This window comes from Cnephaeus nilssonii (assembly GCF_951640355.1).
Source record: "Cnephaeus nilssonii genome assembly, chromosome: 6".
NCBI lineage: Eukaryota > Metazoa > Chordata > Mammalia > Chiroptera > Vespertilionidae > Cnephaeus > Cnephaeus nilssonii.
In genome coordinates this window covers 58,618,431-58,642,740 of record NC_137077.1, presented here as the reverse complement: position 1 = coordinate 58,642,740, position 24,310 = coordinate 58,618,431, and the positions used below count along the sequence as shown (strand labels likewise).

The 24,310-nt window shown below is 42.1% G+C and overlaps 1 long non-coding RNA gene across 1 annotated transcript in view; it reads right to left on the bottom strand.

The window, feature by feature from the left end:
- Positions 1-18,154, bottom strand: part of LOC307102368 — a 92,236-nt gene extending 74,082 nt beyond the window's left edge. Inside the window, exon 1 of the long non-coding RNA XR_013813731.1 lies at positions 18,053-18,154. This is a non-coding gene — a long non-coding RNA (uncharacterized lncRNA). The remainder of the gene's footprint in view (positions 1-18,052) is intronic.
- Between the last annotated feature and the right edge of the window lie 6,156 nt (positions 18,155-24,310).

Sequence of the window (24,310 nt, the reverse complement as noted above, 5' to 3'; positions counted from 1 at the left end):
CTTTCCAGCATATCTCATCCTGTCGTGGAGGCCTCCAGAAATGCTTATTCCAGTGGTACCCCAACAACCCCACTTCCACTAATAACAGTAATAAATTCATTCTTAAAGTTAGATGGTTTCTTTTTACACTAAGGCTTTGCAAGCTTTTAGTTTATGGAAAGATGCTATTATTTTTTTAAAATAAATCTTTATTGTTCAGATTATTACAGATGTTCCTCTTTCCCCCCCCCCCCATAGCTCCCCTCCACCTGGTTCCCACCCCACCCTCTGCCCTTACCCCCCGCCCCTGTCCTCATCCATAGGTTTATGATTTTTGTCCAGTCTCTTCCCACATCCCACACCCCTTTCTCCCCAAGAATTATCAGTCCACTCCCTTTCTATGCCCCTGATTCTATTATATTCACCAGTTTATTCTGTTCCTCAGATTTGTTATTCACTTGATTTTTAGATTCACTTGTTGATAGCTATACACTTGTTCATAATTTTTATCTCTACCTTTTTCTTCTTCCTCCTCTTCTTAAAGAATACCTTTTCTATACTATATTATATCCCTTAAAAATGGCAACTCTCCATTAGAAAGGAACAAGAATATCATGACTTGAGTATCAACATAAGGGTCCTTGCCAAAAATAGATTCAAGGGGCCTATAAAAGTGATGAATTTCTGCTTACTCCACAGGGTAAACACTGAAGGTTGCTCCCACTGTCATTCAAGTGAAATTTTTATGTTAACACTAGCATTATTCATATTAACTATCTAGTCACTCTAAATTTTTATAAAGGTAAGGTCAGAAAGTTCAGAGTTTAGATATAATAAAAGTCCAGAAAATATCTGGAGCATATAGAGAGAGGCCTGGGGTTAAGAGGGGCAAGAGGTTGTAGAGGTAGAGAGCCATGATGAACTAGAAGTCAGCATAGGAGCACTGGAAAACATGGGTAAAGATAATGATAAAAGAAACTAACATTTACCAAAAAGCTAATTATACAACTAGGTCCTATATTAGGTACTTAACATATACAAACATATAAGATTTAGAAGGAAAGAGAATCTTCGTGCTTATTTATAGTTATTCAAACATATCTTGTTTTATTATGTGTTTTAAAGTTTTTTTTAAAGGAAGAAAGAAAAGCAATGAGAAAAGTACCTTCCCCTAGAGAAAAAGTACCATTCCTCTTAGTCTAAAAACCTGTAAACTAAAGACAAATTATCTGTCCCACACACACCCAATAAACATGGTGGGGTAGGCATAGAATAACTACTACAGCTCTCATTCAAAAAGGGAGAAAGCAAAAGGCATGTAGCAATCTCTGGTCCATAGCAAATCCACCTGGGTACATGCTGCCAATTGCTCGACTGGATTCACCTCTACTGCCTGCAGTGATTCTTCTCAGCTCTTGGCTCCATCCTCTGAGTTATCCTTCCTATTCCATAAAATCCTATATAATAAAGAGCTAATATGCTAATGGTCGTGACGCCCTCACGCTGTAATGACCGTTCAGCAGGAGGCTTCGTGCGCAGCAGGGCAGAGCCGCCGCGTTGCAGAAGTGGGGAGGCATCCGGAGGAGGCAGGACCATACCGTGGCAGGGAGGGCAGGGGTGAGAGCCCGTAGCACCCCCTCACCAGTCCTTCGCCACCCACCGCTCGCACTCAGCACACCCGCCGCCCACCTGCGAGGGGAAGGAGCATGGTGTGCACGCCACCAGGAAGCGGCACTCAAAACTCTGCAGCAGGTGCAAGGCTTCCATGCTCTCCTCCAGTGCCATGATGGGGCAAAGCCGCCGCGTTGCTCTGGAGACAGGGTGGAAGCGGGGAGGCAGCCGGAGGAGGTGGGACCATCTCAAGGCAGGGAGAGTGGGGGTGAGAGCCCATAGCACCCCCTCACCAGTCCTTCGCCACTCACTGCTTGCACTCAGCGCGCCCACCGCCCACCTGCCAGGGGAAGGAGCGCAGTGCGCACGCCACCAGGAAGCGGCGCTGGAAACTCCGCAGCAGGCAGGAGGCTTCCACGCTCTCCTCTGGTACCATGACAGGGTGGAGCCGCTGTGTTGCTCCAGAGATAAGGCAGAAGCAGGAGGTGCCTGAAGGAGGCGGGACCGAGGGCGGGGCTTGAAGCGGCCAGAGAAGGCCAGAAGGGGCGGGGGCGGGGCCAGGCGCACTCGAGCTCTGGGTGGAAAGGTTAGGGTGACAAGGCGGGGTGGCGGGCGGGGCACATGCTGGTTGGTGGGGCTGCTCGATTTCACTCACCGGGTCACTAGTATAGTCCATATTTTAAGTTCAATGGTTTGATGAGCCTACTTCCTGCCTGTGGAAGTTTCAGGGTCTAAAAGCTTTCATTCTGAAGCTACCTCTTTCCTTATATTATTTTTAAATGTATAATTTTCTTAAAAGCTTTGTTTTCCTACCTTATTGATCTCTTTACTTCATTAGACAAAAGTCACATCATGTCTTGTCTACCTGGGACTCCCTGTAAAGCTGCTGTGGATCAATGCCTTTATTAGTCTTAGAATTCCTATTGTTGAACAGAAAGGATCCTTAAGCTTTTGTCTGTTTGCAAGGATTCAGAAAGAACCACCCTAAATCTTTCTGGGGTCTATATCGTTAGTTTTGTGTTTACCCTAAGAAGGTTTTGTGATAGGGCCCTGAATTTGACTTTTGTCTTGAGGCCTTTTTTTACTTTGGGAATATTTTGCTGGGAGAGACTGATCACCAAAAAAAGATTTTATTTGCTAACCCAGCAAGTCCTGACTCCTCTATATTTTCTCTAAATTGTGTTTCAAAACTGATTAATTCCTTCTAAAGAAATTTTTGTGATATACTAGTAGCCCGGTGCATGAATTCATGCACATTGAAAGGAAAATAATTAGAAGAAATATTTTAATATTGCTATTTGCCCTTTCTCTGTAATGGAAGTGTCAGAGCCACCGCTGGTCGCTGTCTGCAGGGCAATCGGTGGGGCAATTGGGCCCCTGCTCACACCCGCCTTGGCCTGGCACCACCTGCTCACCTGCTCCACCATCCTGCCGCAGTTCCTCTCTCCTCGGGGCCCATTGGCACTGGCAGCACATCACCGATGCCCGCCATGTTCCGCGCCGCCTCCTGGTGGTCAGTGCACATCATAGTGAGTGGTCAAACTTCTGGTTGAACTCCCAGTCAAGAGGACAATTTGCATATTAGGCTTTTATTATATAGGAGGATGGCTATGATAAACCAGACGCATCTTTTACCCATTACCCTGAAAAATCTTCAGGCTGATCCACTAGGTATATTTTCTATTTCTATATTATCACAGGCAACAGTTTTACTAACAAGGGCATTTCCTTCAGCTTTAATAACTTTTCCCTCACTTTCCTTTAAGCCCTACTGACAACCTCAAGAGCTATCAGACTTGTGCTACTAATATCTTCAAGGCCCTTCCAACGTATGCCTGTAGCTCAGTTCCAAAGTCACTGACATATGTTTTAGGTTTTGTTATAGTAATATTCCATTTCCAGGTCCCAAAAGCAGTTCTGGTTATCTATTGCTATGTAACAAATCACCCTGAAACTTTGGCTTAAAACAACCACCATTTTATTATCTCTCATAGTTCTGAGGCTTGACTAAAGTTAGCTAGATGGTTCTTTCTTGGGTTTTAATGAGGTTGAAGCCAGATGGTAGCTGGTGCTAGAATCATCTGAAAGCTTGATCTTTCATATGTATGGCACCTGGTCTGGGAAGACTTAAATAGCTGTGGGCAGGCACAGCTGGGGTTCCTGAGACATCTCTTCCTATCTCTGTGTGATCTCCCCTGGTCTTTACACCATGGAAGCTTCATGGTAGCTGTTCTTGCATGGCAGCTCAGGGCTCCAAAAAGATATGTCACAAGAGAGAGGAAGAGAGGAAGGCAGAAGCTCTATCACCTTTTATGACCCTAAAGAAGTCACACAAGTGTCATTTCCGTCACATTCTATTTATTGAGGCAGTTACAAACACTGCTTACTAGTAGGTTCAAGAGAAAGAAACACAGACTATTTTTTATAAGTGCCAAATAATTGGCAGATGTGTTTTTAAATTACCAGTTGGAAAAAAGGAAAAAGAAAGGATACAAAAGATGGCTTTAGGACTGTCGTTGAAACCATGCTTCGCAGTTATAGTCACATATCTGAGTGATGATGGTCAAAAGTAGGTCAGGGGTCACAGACATTCAAAAATACTAAATTATTCCAACTATTTATTCTCCAAGAAAGACCTGTGGGTTTTTTTTTCTTTAGTTATTGGGACAGAGATGGGAGAGAGACACAATGTTTCATCAGGAAAGTTATGTTCTAAAGCAAACTATAGCCTGCAGGTCAAATCTGGCCTGTGGTCTGATTTTTAATGGCTCATGAGCTGAGAATGATTTTATGTTTTTAAAGAGGAAGAAGGAGGAGCACAAATAGCACATGCAATAGGGATCATATGTGACCCATAAAGCCTAAAAATAGTTACTATCTGGCCCTTTACAGAAAACATTTGTAGATCCCTGTTCTGAAGCACTTTCAAATATGTTTTTAGATAGTTACCATAGATAGAACAACAAACGTACCTCTAGGATGCTTTTAATAGATAGATTTTCCATGTAAAATAGATACTATAATAACACAGGACCTTGTCCTATCAATTATCTCTTTTATATTTTCAATCTCAAATCTCCATAATCCCTCTCATTTTTCCTCTACCCTCCTACCAACATTCTCACTTCCTCATAATAAACAACCCTTCTTCCCCTACCACACCTCCCTCAAGTTTTGTATGTGCAATTTTCTTTTTCCCTGTATAACACTTCTCTCCTCAAAGCCATAAAAATATTTCTTATTCTTATAGTCATAAAGGCAAACAACTGAATAGAAGATATTTGCAAATTACATATCTAATTAGAGGTTAACATCCAAAATATGTAAAGAACTCACCCAATTCAATAGTAAAACAAAAAACAAAAAACAAAAAACACCCCAAACAATTAAACTTTAAAATAGGCCAAGGATCCAAATAGATATTTTCCAAAAGAAGACATACAGATGGCCAGGTACATGAAAAGCCAGTCAACATCACTAATCATCAGAGAAATGCAAAGCAAAACCACAATGAGGTATCATCTCACACCTGTTACAATGGCTATTATACAAAAGACAAGAAATAAGTGTCATTGAGGATGTGAAGAAAAGGAAACCCTCCTGTACTGTTGGTTGGCATGTAAACTGGTGCAGCCACTACTGAAAATAGTATGAAGGTTCCTCAAAAATTAAAAATAGAACTACCACATGATCCAGAAATTCCACTTCTGGGTATTTATTGGAAGGAAATGAAAACACTAACTAAAATATATATATATATATATATATATATATATATATATATATATATATGCAAACCCCTCCCCCCCCCCAACTCCACAGTTCACTGTAGCATTATTTACAATAACCAAGATATGGAAGCAACCAGAGTCCACTGATGAATGACTGGATAAAGAAAGTGTGATACAGGAATATTAGCCATAAGAAAGAACAAACTTGCCACTTGCAACAACATGGATGGAACCTGAGTGCATTTTGCTAAGTGAAAAAAATACTGTATGTTTTCACATGTGGAATCTAAAAAATAAAACAACAAAAAACACAAATTCACAGATACCTAGAACAAACTGAAAAAACTGTAACAATGTGTGGCGGTGACTGTTAACTGGACTTATTGTGGTTATCACTTTGCAATATGTACATACATATATGGAATCATTATACTGTATACCTGAAACTTTTATGTTATATATCAATTATATCTCAATTTTTAAAAATAGTCAAAACTCCTTGCTCTTGTACATTTCTCATAATCTAGTCCATAACCATATTGCAGCCTCTTTGTCTATACCTCTCACCCCGACCTGTACCCTCTCCAATCCGGAAGTCCTCAGAGACCTATGGCTCCTAACCACTCACCTGCCTGCCTGCCCTAACCACTCTGCCTGCCTGATCCCCCTAACTGCCCTCCCCTGTCAGCCTGGTCGCCAATATTAACTTTTTTTTTTAAATCTTGTCCCCTTCACACACAATTGTATTTGACTTCCTTATTGGCTTCTCCCTGTCACACAATTTTTCTCTCTCCTTTATGTAACACTTTTTCCTACTGACTCATCATTTGTAAACTTTTCTTTCCTCCTTATTTCCTAATTCTGTTCCATCATCCTTCTTCCCATCTTTCTCCTACCCTCCCTCCCTCCCCACATTCCTTCTTTCCTTTATCTTTACCTCCTCCCTCCCTCCCCTTTTCCTTCCTTCCCACCTTAATTTTTTCTTCACTTCCTCCCTCGGACCTGCTTTGCTCCCTCCCCCATTTCTTCCTTCTTCCCATTCTCCTTTTAAGCTCTACTGGCTCCCCTTTAAAACTTTTCTTCCCTCCCTCTTTCTCTCTCATCCTACCTTTCCCATACATTCTTCTCTACTTACTTCCACTGTTTTAATATCTATCTATCTACCTGCCTAATTATTCACTATCATTTATCTTTTTTCTTTTCTGACTCCTACTTTTAAAATCTGTCCCCAGTACACAACTATACTTTATTTTCATTATAGCTCTTACAGTTCACTCATACATCCTCTTTCCTTCTTTAACTCTGTTCTCTACTGACTCCTTTCTAGAAGTTCTTCCCTCCTTCCCTTCCTTCTTAAAGCTTCTGTTCGGGGGGAAGTGGGGGTGTTAACCCCCAACCCAGGGCTCAGCCTCGGCCAGGTGTTCACTGCCCCCCCTTCCCTTGCCTCCCCGCCGCCATCCTGCTCCCATTCCCTGCCCGGGATGCTCGGCCCAGCGAGGGTGGCAAGGCCCGTGCAGCCCAGGCGCTGCTGCTCCTGTCACGAAACAGGAGCGCCTCTGCCCAGGCCTTGGACCGTCCACCACTCCGTCCTGGACCGTGGGCGCCTCCCCACCAATGGCCCGCACTGGGGGCCACCGCCCCACCTGCTCCCCCAACCTGCCGCAGTCGCAACCCCCTCCCGCATGCGGCCCCATGTTTCCTTCCCTTTTCCATTCCTGCGTCTTTTTCTTGTTCCCTTTCTGTGTTTCTGTTTCTCCTCTCAGCCTGTCTGCATGCAGACCTGCCTTCCTCTCCCTCTCCTTTCTTATCCCCTCCTATCGTATCCTATCCTATCCCGGGCCTTGCAGCTGCCTGAGCAGAGGGCAGGGACGCAACCTGCTGATCCGGTCGTGACGTGACACTGTAATGGAAAATTTGCATATTTCTCTATTATTAGTATAGATGCCTAGTTCCTCAAATAGAAAAGCTCCTTTTCATCTTGATATCTAATAAATACACAAATTAACAATAGTTTAAAAAATGATTGAGCCTGGCCGGTGTGGCTCAGTGCTTGAGCATTGACCTATGAACCAGGAGGTCATGGTTCAATTCCTAGTCAGGGCATATGCCTGGGTTGCGGGCTCAATCTCCAGTGTGGGTCATGCAGGAGGCAGCCAATCAATGATTCTCTCTGATCATTGATGTTTCTACCTCTCTCTCCCTCTCCTTTCCTCTCTGAAATCAATAAAAAAATAAAAATAAAAATAAAAAAAGATTGAGTAAGCCCGGCCACTGTGGCTCCATGGTTGAGCATCAACCCATGCACCAAGAGGTTACTGGTTCAATTCCCAGTCAGGGCACATGCCCACGTTGCAGGCTTGATCTCTAGTAGGAGGCGTACAGGAGGTAGCCGATCCATGTTTCTCATCATCAATGTTTCTTTCTCTTCCTTCTTCTCTAAAAGTCAATAAAAACATATTTTTTTAAAAAAATGACTGTGTGAATGATCCCAGATTCTTTTTTTTCTTTTTTTTTTCCAGAAAACCCACCCCTTTCCCCAAGTTCATCCAAGGGTGCAGCTCTGGTGTTCAAGTTGAATTCTTCTTGTTCTTGTTGTTATGGTTTTCCTATTCCCAGAGCTCCTAAAATTCTAGAAGAAATCAGTCTATATCCTTTCTAGAAATTTTATGGCCTCCGTTTCATTAAATCATTTTCTTAGCACTTTAAAACTCCATCTATCCCCCAGCATGATTTTCCACTTAGCCTAGCTTGACTATGCATTTAATCATCTTAACTTTTCCAACAGTTTTCAGTGCACAAACCACATATGTACCTACCTATAAGACCACCACCATATTTTTCTTGCTTACCTTTTCTTACATGAAAAAAATACAAAAGATCTAACATCTCATCACAACTTTTAGACATCCAACTGAGCATGACTTTTGGAGAAGGGGGATATTATTTTTACCACAGTCACATAAAAAGACACAAAAATTATTCTACTAATGGATAAAAAAGAAAAAAGAGGGACATGATAAGGGAAAAAGACAGACATCAGATCAAATTCCAAGAGGTCATTTTGGAACTTGCACACTAACTTTTGGGATAACGTGTTTTTTCTAGGTATGTGATTTCCTGGTAGTAGTGGAGGGCCTTTCTGCTTCTTCAATCCCTGTTTATGGTCTGATTTAACTATTGGGGAATTCCTAACCTTGGAAATGGTGGCTTTAATTCCCTAAAATAACAAAAAACTCAATGAACAAGGGAGGGGTCATAATGTAGAATCAGGAAGTTTATGGAATATTTAGTCAATTCAAACATAATGAACTTCACAGGGTCCATGGATAGTCATCAGAGGATACTAGAGTTACTAGTAGTTGAAACATCTATACCAGTGATGGGCAACCTTTTGAGCTTGGTGTGTCAAACTTCGCCAAAAAACTGAGCATAACTCGGGTAGTGTGTCACTTTGAGGAAAAAACATTATTTCGCAAATGTTTCATCCTCAGGAGCAGCAAATGTTTCATCCTCGGCATGCGGCCGCCTCAGCAGCCGCGTGTCATCAGAAATGGCTACGCGTGTCAGTGCTGACACGCGTGTCATAGGTTCGCCATTCCTCTAAGATCTGCAAGTCCCAGGGTTAAAATAGAAGATGTCCATGTCCTATTAATATTTGTGTGGTTTTGTGTGGGTTCTCTCTCAATCACAGGATTCTTTCTCTTGTTTTGTCTGACTGTTGCTTATTGTTTTTTTAGTTTTTATTATGGAACATTCCAAACATATACAAAAGTAGAATAGTATAAAGAAACTCCATTTATCCATCACCCAGGTTCAACAAATACCAACACAAGGGCAATCTTCTTTCATGTATACTTCCACCCGTGTACATGCCCCCTCCACCTTATGGATTATTTTGAAGTATGAAGCAAATTCTATACATTATATCCTTTCATTAATAAATTCTTTAGTTATTTTTAAGTAACTACAAAACCATTATCAAAAATTAACAATTATATAACTTCAAATATTCAGTCAGTATTTAAATTACTCTAGTGGCCTCATATATATTTTTGCAGTTGCCTTTGATTAAATTGGAACCCAAACAAATTCTGCACATTGCAATTGACTGCTAAGCCCCTTTAAGTCCATTTTAAGAAAATGAAAACACTAACTCTAAAGGATATATGTACCCCCATATGCCCATGCTCATTGCAGCACTATTTACAATAGTCAAGATATGGAAACTACCTAAGTGTCTATCCATGAATGAATGGATTTAAAAATGTGATATGTATACATATACATATACATACACACACACACACACACACACACACACACACACACACACATATATATATATATATATGAATATTAAGCCATGAAAAGAATTAAATATCGCCATTTACAACAACATAGATAAAGGCATTAGGCTAAGTGAAATAAGTCAGAGAAAAACAAATACCCTACAATTTCACATATATGTGGAACCTTACAACAAAATACCAGAGTTCAAAGATACAGAGAACAGACTGGTGGTTGCCAGACAGAGTTGGATGGGAGTGGGTGGGAGGGGTATAAAATGAGTGAAGGGGGTCAAAAAGTACAAACTTCCAGTTATAGAATAAATAAGTCATGGGGGTTTAAGTTACAGCAGGAAGGCTATAGTTAATAATACTGTGTTGCATACTTGAAAGTTGCCAAGGGAGTCAATCTTAAAAGCTTTTTCTTTCACAAGAAAAAATATTTTGTAACTATGTATGGTGACAGATGTTGACTAGACTTATAGTGATTTAGCAATATATACAAATATCAAATCATTAAGTTGTACAACTGAAATTAATATACTATAATGTTATACATCAATTATACCGCAATTTATTTTTATTAATTTTTTTTACAGAGAGGAAGGGAGAGGGATAGTTAGAAACATCGATGAGAGAGAAACATCTATCAGCTGCCTCCTGCACACCTCCTACTGGGGATGTGCCCGCAACCAAGGTACATGCCCTTGACTGGAATTGAACCTGGAACCCTTCAGTCCGCAGGCCGATGCTTTATCCACTGAGCCAAACCGGTTAGGGCTATACAGCAATTTAAAAATGAAAAGGCAAAACAGAAAGGATTGTTTATACAAGGTGATACCTGAGCTTATAAGATGAAGGACTGACAAAAATGAGAGTCATAATGGGTGAGCTAGGAAGGAAAAAGATATGGAAGTAAGGTTGGAAATCTCTAGTGGCCCACCAGTAATAATTGTAGCCCAAAACATCTCAGGAGCTCTCCAGAGAGGTATCAGTTATGAGTATGAAGGAATCAGATATTGACACCAGTCATCTTTTTAAATGGAACATTTGAAGATATGCTCCTTAATTCACAAAGGTTTTTACTTAAACTATAAAGAAAAACATGTGTGGATACAGAAGGACTAAAAGAGAATCATCAGAGAATAAAGTACATAGAAGTTGTTTTTAATTGATTTCTGAAAGGGAGAGGAAAAGACAGCAACATCAATGATGAGAGAGAATCATATATCGGCTGCCTCCTGCACACCCCAAACTGGGAATCGAACCTGCAACCCGGGTATGTGTCCTTACCGGGAATGGAACGGTGACCTTTTAGTTCATAGGCCGATGTTCAACCACTGAACCATGCTGGGCGGGCAAGAATCTTCTTGGTTTTAATGTGACACTAATAATTATGTATTTCCTATGTTGTATGTATAGTTAACCTCTAAACATGGGGTTAGGGGTCTGACTCCCCAGTCCAAAATCCTTGTGTAACTTTTGACTCCCCCCAAATTTAACTGCAGTTGTCCCTCAGTGTCCAGATCCCAAAATTGTGGATGTTCAAGTTCCCTATATAAAAATGGTGAAGATCAATGCATACAGTCTGCTCTCCCATCTGAGAATTCCCAATGGTGGACAGAAAATACTATCTTCATCCACAGTTGGTTGAAACCATGGATGGAAACTTGGGAATACAGAGGGTTGACTGTATATTGAAAACAAAATCTGTGTAAAAGTGGACCCCATAATTCAAACTCATGTTGTTCAACATAAATGAGAGCCACAATGAATTACTACTAGAAGTGTAATTTCAAAAACAATTATTTTAATCTATAGGTTCCTTCACTTTTTTTTTTTTCTTTCATTTTTAAGATCTGGTCAGCCCTGGCTGGTTTGGCTCAATGAAGAGAGCATCAGACTGCAGACTGAAGTGTATGGAGTTCGATTCTGGTCAAGGGCACATGCTCGGTTACAGGCTCGATCCCCAGTAGGGAGTGTGCAGGAGGCAGCTGATCAATGATTCTCTCTCATCATTGATGTTTCTCTCTCTCTCTCTCTCTCTCTCTCTCTCTCTCTCTCTCTCTCTCTCTCTCTCTCCCCCTTCCTCTCTGAAATCAATAAAAATAAAAAAATTAAAAGATCAGGTCATTTATTCTATGGAATTTCCCAGTGTAGATTTTGTTAATTGCACCCTGCGGTGATTTAATGTATTCCTATACAGATTTCTGGCTCTCAAGTTGTCAGTAAGATCCTTTAAGCTGCACCACTGATACCCAGCAGTACACATTTTGTCTTTTAATTATATTAAAACTATAAAACTAAGATATGTCTTGTATTGATTTTAAAGGATATGTTCCTAGTTCTTTTTCCTTCTCCAACCTCAAACAACACTTTCTGAAAATGCATCATTTGCTTTTAGTCAGGTTTCAAATTCCATTAGTTCCATTATAATATAATTAAGAGTGTTTTATCATGGAGGTCAGAGTTTCTCAGAAGACCATATAGTGTCAAATGTCACAGAAAAATCAAGTAAATTAGGGACTAAAATGTGTCCACAGACATTGGCAATTTAGATCATGCATTTGTAATGCTATTTTCTGATATAAATTAAAATTTTCTCAACTGCTCCCTGGTTGAGTAACCAACTACAATTATATGATCTAAATTATGTGTTTCATACCACTTTGAACATAACTAAAAATGAAAAATTAACCAAAATAAAATAAAAACTCTCAACTTGAGATATGAAAGCACACTATATTCCTTGTGGGGACTAGTAGTATTTGTGTTAAACAAATTCAGTTAATACCCCAGCATATTAGTAGCACATATGGCAAATTTAAAATGTAAACCACCCAGAGTATCACTATCAATTACAATTGTATTGCTCAGCTCCAAGATATCAATTCCACTTTTAGAATGACTACTGGAGGTTACTATAAACATAACCAAGATACCTTTCTAAGCTACATGATCTAAGTGCTCCATACTTCTTTCCCCTCAGCTTCCACCCACTTTTTTTCTGCCAGGTCTCAAAGGTAAAGTAGGTCACTGTTTTTCTTATACGCCTCATTTTGATTCTTACACTTCATGTTAACACCTTTCCTGTGTGTTCCTTTGGGGCAGTGACCTAACCATACAATTATTTTTTCCCATACAGCCTAATAGTAATCCTAATATATAAAAAAAACCAAGGTCCGTAACATCCAAAAGGACCGAAGGCTCAACCGACCGGAAGTCAGTGCTGGGTTGCCATGGCGACCCAGCACTGACTGCCCGCCGCTGCACAACCCAGCACTGACTGCCGAGGGGACTGTGGATCAAGCCCGGAGAGGCCTGGAGAGAGAAGCAGGGTCTGATCCATAGCCTCTGTGTCAGCTGTTGATCAGTCCTTGCCTCTCTGTTTCTCTCAGGGCTGGCCAGCAGCCGCACCTCTTTTTCTTTCAGGCCTCCGCTGGGGCTGCTGATCAGCCCCGCCTCTCTGATCAGGCCTGTTGGTAGGCCCAGAGACGCTGACTGGCATAGAAATCAACCAATCAGAACCAAATCTGGGTGAACTGCGAGGAGCCAATGGCTGCCTAGGAGGTGGAGCTTTTGATGCTGACTGGCATAGAAACCGACCAATCAGAACCAAATCTGGGTGAACTGCGAGGAGCCAATGGCTGCCTAGGAGGTGGAGCTTTTGACGCTGACTGGCATAGAAACTGACCAATCAGAACCAAATCTGGGTGAAGTGCAAGGAGCCAATGGCTGCCTAGGAGGCGGAGCTTTTGATGCTGGCATAGAAACCAACCAATCCGAACCTAATCTGGGTGAACTGTGAAGGCAGAACCTAAGGTGGGGGCTGAGGAGGGGTTTTAAGGGCAACAGCTGTTTGGTGTAAGGTGTAAGAAAGCGTTTCAATTTTTTAATGACCGGTGGCAGTATAGTGCATATGGCTGGCTATCAGTCCAGATATAAGGATTATGTATTTTTGTCTGCCAAGAGCATCTCCTCCTGATGAAAAAGGCTTTCCCTACCCCTTTAAGCAATCCCATCCTATATAATCTATCTATACTACTAAAAGGGTAATATGCTAATTAGACCAGGCCGACCGGCTATCTTCCGGACGTCCGACTTCTTTCCAGACAAAGCCATGGTGGTGGAGGACAAGGCAGAGGCCATTAGGGGCAATCAGGTCGGCAGGAAGGACAGTTGGGGGCAAGATCAGGCCAGCAGGGGAAGGCAGTTAGGGTCAATCAGGCTGTCAGGGGAGGACCATTGGGGGCAAGGTCAGGCCAGCAGGGGAGGGCCGTTGGGAGCGAGATCAGGCGGGCAAGGGAGGGCAGTTAGGGGTGATCAGGCAGGCAGAGGCAGTTGGGGGCAAAATCAGGCTGGCAGGCAGAGGCAGTTAGGGGCAATCAGGCAGGCAGGAAGGTGAGCGGTTAGGAGCCAGCGGTCCCAGATTGCAAGAGGGATGTCCAACCGCCGGTTTAGGCCCGATCCCATAGGGGTCGGACATCCTCCAAGGGGTCCCTGATTGGAGAAGGTACAGGCTGGGCTAAGGGAACCTCCCCACCCATGCATGAATTTCGTGCACTGGGCCACTAGTAACCTATAAAAGAACACTTAATGAACTGATTAAAATCATTCAAATAACTTTAATATTTTTGCCGTAATTATCTACAAATGGCACCTATGGCTTTTTAGACTTTATGACAATAGATATGTATTACCAACCTGTCCTCATTTTTAACCTTTTGCACTTGGATGTCTAGTGTGACTCGACACGGTTAGCATCGGTAGCAGGAATCGAGAAAAAAGCGAGTGCAAAGGGTTAATACGTTTTTATTGATTTTAGAGAGGGAGAGGGAGAAACATCCATGTACAAAAGATCTATTGGCTGCCTCCCAGTGGGGACTGAACCCACAACCTGGGCACGTACCAACCAGGAATTGAACCTGCAACCTTTTGGTGCAGGGGATGATGCTCAACCATTTCAGCCACCCAGATCAGGTCTGTCCTAACTCACTTTGGAAGACAATTGTCCTATTTCCCTTTTATTGCAGAAATTAGAGAGGAATATTCAATGGGGAAAGTAAAGTAACAATACCTTGTCAGGTTTCTTCACTACGGAAGAAGTGGGGTGTAATGTACCATTGGTGAAGAGAATGTAGTTATGAAAAAACCTCACAGCTTTCTTGGTCCCTTGTTCCCAACAGCTCAACTCTGCTGTCAGGTTCCTATGGTAAGAATTCTTTTCGGGGTACTCCACAAGACCAGTATGTCCTGAGTGCATTTCTGGTCACTCCTGCCTACCTGCCAAAAGGACATTTAAAAAACTTATGTTTTTACATATAGGATTAACAATCAGGAACTCTCATTTTGGGGCACTGAAGCAAAACTAGGTTCCCCAAGACTAGTTTCCAGGAGTCCCATATACAGTAACATCTATATTTCCAATAATTGAGGATGACATTGAAATGTCATTACTGTAACTCAGCTTTCCTTTGGTACTTGAGGGCACCCAAAAATACTGCCGTATTCTTTCATATTAGTGGTGTTTTGCTGATACAAATTACTTAAATGACTGGTCTTTACAGAAAAAGTTAATTGTGCCAAATAAATATTGGAAATACCAAGATTGGAAAGCTATGCTTTTGATAAAACAAATTCCTCTTATAGCAAACTGTCAACAGTAAAAGTGTTCAGTACGTAATCTTCACCAGTGTGTGAAGTAATGTAAAAGTGGAAGGCTGATACATTTGTAAGATTGGGGATTAAAGCAGACATAGAACTATGGTACTAAAAACATGCTGGCTGTGGAAGTATTTTGCAACTCAGCAAATTAGAATAACATGGAAGTTATTAAAAAGTAACATTCAAAAATGTTCCTACTATGTGGGCAATAGAATTTTAGATGAAATTTACTTTAAAAGCTGAGGAGAAACTATACTTTATCTGTTTAACAGTTTCCTATCTATTGATCAGTTGAAGTTCAGGAAGTTATTGGAGGAATTTTAATACAGAGGTAAAGATTAACAACTGCTGATTGGCTTATAAAATGTTAAACAGTGTAGTGGGAAAGACAATGACCTGTTAGGTAAGATTAGCTTGATTGGCTGAATGTTTTAAAAATGGAAGTTATTAGAATACAATTAGAATGTTATTATTTGAAATAGCACCCTAAGATTTCCATCATTTAAAAGAACTGGCACTTAATAAAGTCCTGAATTTATTTTGCTTTTATATCAATAAAAGGAAGCTCAAAGAGCCAATATTCAAGTACTGCCTGCATTTTAAGATTCAGCATAAAAGCTTCTTAGCTAAGAGGCAGCACCATCCAGATGAGATCAGATAGATAAGGTTATGGCTCAAAGCTAAAGCAAACCAAATCAAGGCACACTCATTAGATCACTTTTGAATTACAAAAGCATCAGACTCCTATTAAAGGATTCTGCTGGTTTTTAAAGTTTTTCTTAAATGTGCCTTATCCTTAGCCGAGAACTGCTTTTTCAATTAAGCATCAAAAATTAAACCACAGAAAATTGTTTGTGATTCCATTACATTCAGACCTATAGTTTGCACAAATCAAAACCAGAACAGTTGAAGTACTAACATTTACAACTGATGTACCTCATGAAATTAAAATTTTAAAAATACAATTATCTTCTTTTCCACCCAGACTTCGGGGTATTTAAAATATGAAGTAATTCCATTAGCTATCCAATTTAAGTTTTCTTGAAAAACCCCACCACACCATCAGAATTTGAGCCCCCAAACTAAAAAAATAAATAAAAAATTAAAAAAAACCACACACAGCACAATGTAGAAAGAATTTATTTGCCTCATTAAAAAAAACCTCAATAGTGCATTTAACTATAAATTCAATCTTCTCATTCGAGGAGTTGCAAACAAAGTTTAAATAGAAACGTCCGACTGCTTCAGGATTACATTTTAAAAACTCTTAAATTTACCGAGGGAACATATCAAAAAGCCAGACTTAAAATATTTTAAGGCATAAACTTTATAACTAATGGGTCTACTATTCTGCTCCCAGTGCCGGTTCTGCAGGAGAGGGCAGTTCCAACTTAAAGCACGAAGTAAAAGTTACAAACTAAATCCAGCATCAACTTCTGCAAGAGCTGAAACACTGGAGGGCGGTAAGTTGTGCGTCCTTCTCTTACAATTCCACTCCGAGAGCGAAAGAGCGAACCCGGAGGCTTTCCCCGTTTAAAAACGGCCCGTCCCCCCTCCCGCGCCCTCCCCGCCGGGACCCAGTGGAACTAACGGTCCCCTGCGGCCGGCGCCGGGCTCCCGGGCGGTCCCCGCGCCCGGAAAACAAAGGGGACCCCCGGCCATTGTCCTCCGCGCGCTGAGCGTCACCAGCACTAGCAAGGCAGTAGCTTGCGCAGTTATCTCCACAGCGGGCAATGTCACAACCCGACCAACAGCACAAACTACTACCTCAGCCAGGGCCATGGTGTCCAGGCGGCAGCACCCGCTGGCCAGCGAGGCGGCGCGGCGCTCCTCGTCCTTCTCCGCCGCCGTCCGTCGGGCGCCCAGCCCTTCCCCGCCCAGCCCCGGGATCACCGGTGGGGCGGGGCGGGCTCCGCCTCGTAGCCGGCCGCCCGGGACACAGGAAAGGTGCGGGGGTCCCGGCGGGGGCAGCTCCCGCCCCGGCCCCGAGGGGAGCGCCCCAGAGCCACCGAAAAGCAGGGACGAGGCTGCCGGAACGTAGCCGACGCCGACGGGATCCGACGGTTCCCGAGGCCGTCAGCGGCGTTCCCGCGCTCCGCCCGCCGGGAGCTCCGGGCCGTCCCGCCGCGCTCCCGCCACGTCTCCGGGCAGCGCCGCCCGCGCCCCTCCCGCCCCGAGCCGACCGTGGGGGCTGGGCGGCGGCCGGGTCCCTCCCTCCTCCGGCACCACGCTGCCCACACCCGCCACCCGGCCGCCTCTCCGCGCGGGGGGACGCCCGGGGCGCTTCTCGCTGCGGCGCCGCGGTGAGGACCGCAGGCACAGCCCGGACGTCCCCAGCCCACGCCCCCAGCACCCTCGGAGTAATACCGTGCACCTCGGCAGGAGGCGAGAATAAAGGAACAAAACCCCGTAAATCTGGGAGCGGGCCGGGCGGACCGCAGCGGCTCCGCGCGAACCTGCCCGCCTCGCCCTCCGCGGCTCCAGTGCGCCCGGGCGGACCGTAGAGATGCCTTAAGGAGGCTCGCGCTCGACTCCCGGCACGTGACCGCCCGGGCCCCGCCCCCGCGCCGCCATCTTACATCCGGGACCGAGGCGGCGTCGCTCTCGCCACCTGGGCAAGCCTCGACGTGTCACTAGAAGTCAGTCCCAAAAGCGGGGACCCCAATTCCACGCGCCAAAGTGCTGAGGCCGCAGACCGTGCCCCCCCATCCGCTTAACGGCACAAAATGAGGCCCCTAACTGCTCCCGGTCCTTGCCCGCAAAGAAAATGGCGGCACTCACCGCCGTCTAAGTGGACACGTTGTACTCTGTGGGGTTTCAAGTTTCCGGCACCTCGTTTCCCATCCGGCGAGGGCGCAGCCACTTGTGCCCCACCCCGCGGCGTGGCCCAGGCGCTCCATTCCGCCCAAAAGCAGCGGGAAAGCGGCCGCGCGGCGCGCTTTAGTGCGCAGGCGCCGGGACTTGGGGGTTGCCTTTTTTTTCTTAAAGGCCAAGTTTGGGAGGAGGTCGACTGCCCTGAGCCACGTCTGCTGCTGGCCCAGAGAAGTTACTTTTTGCCTCCCATTTAGGAAGTTTTGTCTTAAGTTAAATTGTTTTAAAGAAAAAGTAAGCAGGGGTTGTCTAAAATTCCGAACGTCCAGTTAAGTTCGAATTTGAGATAAACAAATAGTTTTTTAGTATTTGTGTTCCCCCTGTACTAGTAATTTAACTGGGTGTCCTGTATTTTTATCTGCGAAATCTGGCAATCCTATTAGTCATCAGGCTCCTGAAAACCGGGCTGCACTTAACAAAAGGAAGGGATGGAGGAATGGGGGGGTGGGGGTGGGGGTGAGGGTGGGGGGAAGGTTCCCATTTGGGCAGAGACTTGGACCCTTTCCTGGAAGCCTGAGGGCTAAAGTGCAGACTCCACAATCTGGCAATGACACATAAAGGGGCATCCATGTAACTCATTTTTGGAAAAGTAAGATTTTCCCCTTAAACCTTCATATGAATAATCATAACATGAAATGTGTCACAGCACAATATAATCCTATATAATAAAAGGCTAATATGTAAATCAACCGAATGGCAGAAGGACCAGTCGCTATGACGCACGCTGACCACCAGGGGGCAGACACTCAATGCAGGAGTTGCCCCCTGGTGGTCATTGCACCAGAAGCTGGGCTCACGACTGGTGAGTGCAGTGACAGGAGCCTCTCTCACCTCCACGGTAGCGCTAAGGATGTCAACTGCCAGCTTAGGCCCACTCCCCACAGCGGGCCTAAGCCGTCAGACATCCCTGAGGGCTCCCGGACTGTGAGAGGGTGCAGGCCAGGCTGAGGGACACCCCCCTCACTCCCCCGCCCCCTCCCCCCATGCACAATTTTTGTGCACCAGGCCTCTGGTGTTTAATAATAGATCCTCTTGGCCAAAAGACTTGTTGCAAATTAAAGATTACCTAACACTGTCTTTTCCTTCATATTCTATGTGGTATTGGTGACAGAACAGTTTCTGAAGAACACGTTTTCAAGTTAAAAAGCATCCTGCCTAACATGTTTCAAAATAAATATACAGTATGCAAATTAAGAAAAAAAAACACGCCCAGTGACACATCTCATGTTATGCTTACTCGTATGAAGGTAGTTTGCCTGAGATGTTGTATCTTTTAACTATTTCCAATTAACAATACTTATTTTTATGTGTATATAGAACACAGTTGAAATTAAATGCTTTATTTGATGAAGCAAACTCAATTGTGCATCACAATGATGCTTACCACAAAATCTGTAGAAACTTCACCAGTAGTTTCATTATAATTCACACCACCCTGTCCCGATAAGCAATGATTGGGCGGCCAGGACATCACCCCTCACTGCTCCTTCACTGCACAGTGGACCACACACTAACCTGCACCATAGCAAATGTCAACTGTCATAGTGGTTCAGATATTCAAATGGTCCTTAAACAGTTGTTTGGTCTACAGTATACAGATACATTATAGCAATAAGTTTTCAACTAAACTTAGTCATGACACTACTTTATATCAGATTCATTTCCACAATTAACCTGTTTTTGACAGTGTTGACACCAATGCACTCATCATCCAGACACAATGTGCTTTTATCTTTATTTTTCTGTGCCCTTAATTTCCAGAATGTAAGCATCCTCTCCAAATGTGACTACCTGCAGCTAACAAATCCTTCATAGCAGGAAAATTGCAACAGCTTCCAATCTTATAGTCCCACCACTCCATCTTATAACTGCAAGTTTTTCTCCCTTAAGTTTCATAATTTACTCCTAAAAATCATCACTCCAAACTATTGCCATCTCAAACCTAAACGACTTCTGCTTGGCTTTCAAGGAATTTCATGAATGGGCCTCAATGCCCCACTAGTACACATACCAAAATGTACTATCAGTTTTCTCATATTTCAGATATGCCTTGCTCACATTGTCTTTACCTGAAATATCCTGCAATATCCTTTGGAACCATCCAAAATCTACCTTGCCATCAAGGACCACTGTAAGTTCAGTCTCCACCACTGAGCCTTTTCATTTCTTTATTGATTTTCCTTCTTTATATTAACATTAAGTATTAAACTGAACCACAGAGGACTAGGCTCAAGTTCTCTATTTTATAATCTCATTTAATCTGTGCTTGTCTTCCACAGTACTTTGCACATTTACGGTCTTATATTCCTTGCAAAACTGTAAACTCCCTAAGGGCAGAGAGTAACTCAATGCCTAACACCTGATAGGAGCTAAAATGATGACCGGGATACTTAATCATATACAATCTTGTGTTTACTAGCTATATACACCTGAGCACTCCTACTAACTTTTGTCAACAAAGCAAGGACACAATTATGAGCATATAGTAGATTCTTAACCTGCATTGCTTGTCCCCAGTAAAATGTAAAAAAATCTTACCTAATAATAAACAAACATGTAAATTGACCATACCTCGCTATGCCCACCAGCCAATCAGGAGGGAATATTCAAATTATAAGGACAAAGATGGCGGCTGCCCAGCTGCTCAAGGGACAGAGTGGTCTGATGGGGCAGGATGCCTGCTATGAGAGGGAGGGCAGGGGGCGAGGGGATCTACAGGAGCGGCACTCCAGCCCCGCAGCGAAGACGAAGACTGCAGACTCCGGAGTCTGCAGCGAAGACGAAGAAGGCAGACTCCGGCCAGAGCAAAGGCCTGGGTCCCAGGTGCCGGAGGAAAACCGGTGCTGGAAGCCAAGGGAAGGAAGACCTGTTGCACGAATCTCTTCAGGTTTTTGCCCACCTTTGAATGATATGTACCAGAAGTGTATTTTATTTATGTAACACCCACCTAGCAGTTACCATGGGCTAGGGACAGTACTTTATCACATTGCTTTTTAAATCTTAATAAAAAACTATATGAGTTAAACACTACTATTAACTCCCTTTTACATGAGGAAAGAAAAACAGGTTAACTAACTTGCTATTTTAAACTGTCCTGGACCAATAATAAAAACCCAATACAGCTCTGGAGGTCACAGTCATTAGACAAGTGTCTTCTTCACAGTATTTGAAGTTCTTTGTTATGTTCAAGTGTATTTGTCTCAACATCTATTCATAGAAATAGTTGTGTAAAAAATATTAAAACAATTTTTCTTTGAGAGAGAGAAGTATGGTCTAGCATTGCTATAAACAGGCAGTCTTAAAATAAGCCTCACTAAATTAAAAATATATAGGAGTGCTTGTAAAACAAAAGAAATGATTATAAGAATCTAGTCCACTTGAGAACTGTTTTTACCTGACCTAGAATTTTTTAAGTTCAACGTTTTTTGACCTAGAATTTTTACACAAAGTTCTAAATCTACTTTCCAAACTGCTGAGATAGAGATATTTCATAATGTTCCTGTTTTTATTATTTTCACTTTATATATTAATAGTTCCAATAAATCTCTCAAAAACACACCTTCCTTATTCTATTTTAGAGAAGTTTTCCCCAATTGACAGCATATGTAAATCATCCTAAACATATTTGAATTATTAATTATGAAGTCTGTTAAACAGATTCAATGATGTGGGGTATCACTGATGTGTAGAGAACCTAATGGGGATGAGAAAGCAAACACAAAGTACATTAAAGAAAAAGTGAGTCATTTATCATATCTGGAAGTAAATTCTCAAAGTGGTTATGATTTTAAGTTATACTGAGAAAACTAGCACTGCTAGGACATAATTTTAAAAAATCTGAAGTCATGCAGAGTGGAACTGTAAAGCAATTTAAGGATCTATACAATCACAGCTATAACTATATAGGTTTTAAAAAAATGTTTTTATTTGTTTCAGAGAGAAGAAGGGAGAGGGAAAGAGAGATAGAAACATCAATAATGAGAATCACCAATTGATTCTGGTCAAGGGCACGTACCTTCTGCCTCCTGTACATCCTTTACTGGGGATTGAACCTAAAACCCGGGCATGTGCCCTGACCAGGAATCAAACTGTGACCTCCTGGTTCATAGGTTGACACTCAAGGACAGAGCCACTCCGGCCAGGAACTTGGAGTTTTTGTGAAAAATCTATCCTAGGCCACAAAGAAAATCTGGGTTTGAGGCCAAGAGACTTTCATGATCACAATACGTAACTGGTACATCTCAACAACATAAAAAGTGCAAAGAGGAAGTGTAACAACAGCAGTATTACTTTCAAGAACTGCACTGGGAGCTAAAAAAGAAACTCACCAAATTAGATAAATATATCCAGTCTGGCATAAACATCATATGGGTAACTGCTTTGAGAGACAGAAGCTGTATGTTATATGTTAAAATTATGACACAGAAGTAGTAAAATCTGGAAAGCAAATGCAATTTGCACAGTTGGGTCTGAAGCCTAATATTTTATTTTATTTTGCTAGATAAAAAGACTAAGGTTATAATATTATAGCTTTGGAAATTTTCTCATATCTAGTAAATTTCACAGAAAGCAGCAGTTGTTATATTGCAGTCATTACCCAAATAATGGTATCGTTTTAATCTTTCCTGCACTATTTATCAAATGTTGTTTAAAATAAAACAATGTAACTAAATTTGCAGTAACTGAAAATGGCATCAAAACTCAAGGGTACAATAATTTCCTTTTTCTTGTCTCACAGTGTAATCAGGAATGTTTGAGCTGATCTCTGTATCACTGTAAGCACCAAGCACATGGTTACCAAATACACCCTGGAAAGACCTGAAGAGAATACTATAACATTCTAGGTCTTCTATCAAAAGAATACTGTTTTGTAACAGAAAACCAGAAACAGCTGAAATACATGGGCAATATGCTGTCATGTCCTCTTTAGATCGTGTAAGTCTAAAATAACTCAAAGCATCTGCCTGCAAAAAAAAAAAAAAAAAAAAAAAAGGGAAAATAAAACTTAATGTAAACTCTTTTCCCTTTTAAGAAAAGTGCTATGATCTCTCTATCCACATAACAGAAAAGACATGATTATTCCAAGTTTAGCTGCTGAATTCATATTTATAGCATCCCATTTTGTGGGCATCCTCACTGCTGAATCCTGTGGATTCAGAAAGATAGTAGGAGCTCTAGTCACAAATTATTTTAACTTGACTCTGGCCGGTGTGGTACAGTTGGTTGGGTGTTATCCCATTCACCGAAGGACTGCCAGTTCGATTCCCAGTCAGGGCACATGCCTGGGTTGTGGGCTTGATCCCCAGTAGGGTGTGCAGGAGGCAGCGGATCAATGTTATGCTCTCATATCAATGTTTCTCTTCTCCCTTCCTCTCTCTAGAAATCAATAAACTTTTTTATAAATACATACATACATACATACATACATACATAGGAAAGAGAAGGGAAGAAATTGATGCAGGAGAAAGGGGGAGAAAAATAGCCAAAGGTCTCAATTAGGATATAGTAATAAATTTATCAAATAACTTGAAGATAACTACCTTAATAATGTAAAATCAACTCTAAATTCAAACTATGTATTTTTCCTCTAAAGAATTCATGAGAACTCACTGTCATCTCTGTTTTAAAGATTAGAAAACAAAGGCTTCGCAAAGTTAACATGCCTAACGTTAAAAAGAGGCAGAGTCTCTGTTCCTTGCTGCCTCACAGTCAAGATTAATAAGAATATTTATATTCACCAAAGGAATGACTACATGCTCCTTTAAAAACAGCCAACACTGCCAGTGCATTCAAACTTACCAGATATGTAAACATGGATATTTAACTCCTCTGAAATAGTTTTTACATAAATTAAGAAACAGATAAAGTTTCTTTCCCAATCTAGAAACACTTTTCATTCAAATTGAAAGCACTAGTCTACTTGCCAGAGATACAAAAATTTTAATTCAAGGTTTCTGAAGTATTCAAAACTGGTTATAAACTCCCACTCATTCATTCTATGAATGGTAGTTTAAATAAAAAAGCAAAATTCACTCTAAAAATGTAGGTAAATGCAACCCAACAACTCTAAACATAGTTTAAGGGTGGCACTATACACAAGAACAGCATATCTGCCAAAATGTCAAATGCATTAAGCATAAATCTAAAGAACATACTAGGCTGCTGGCA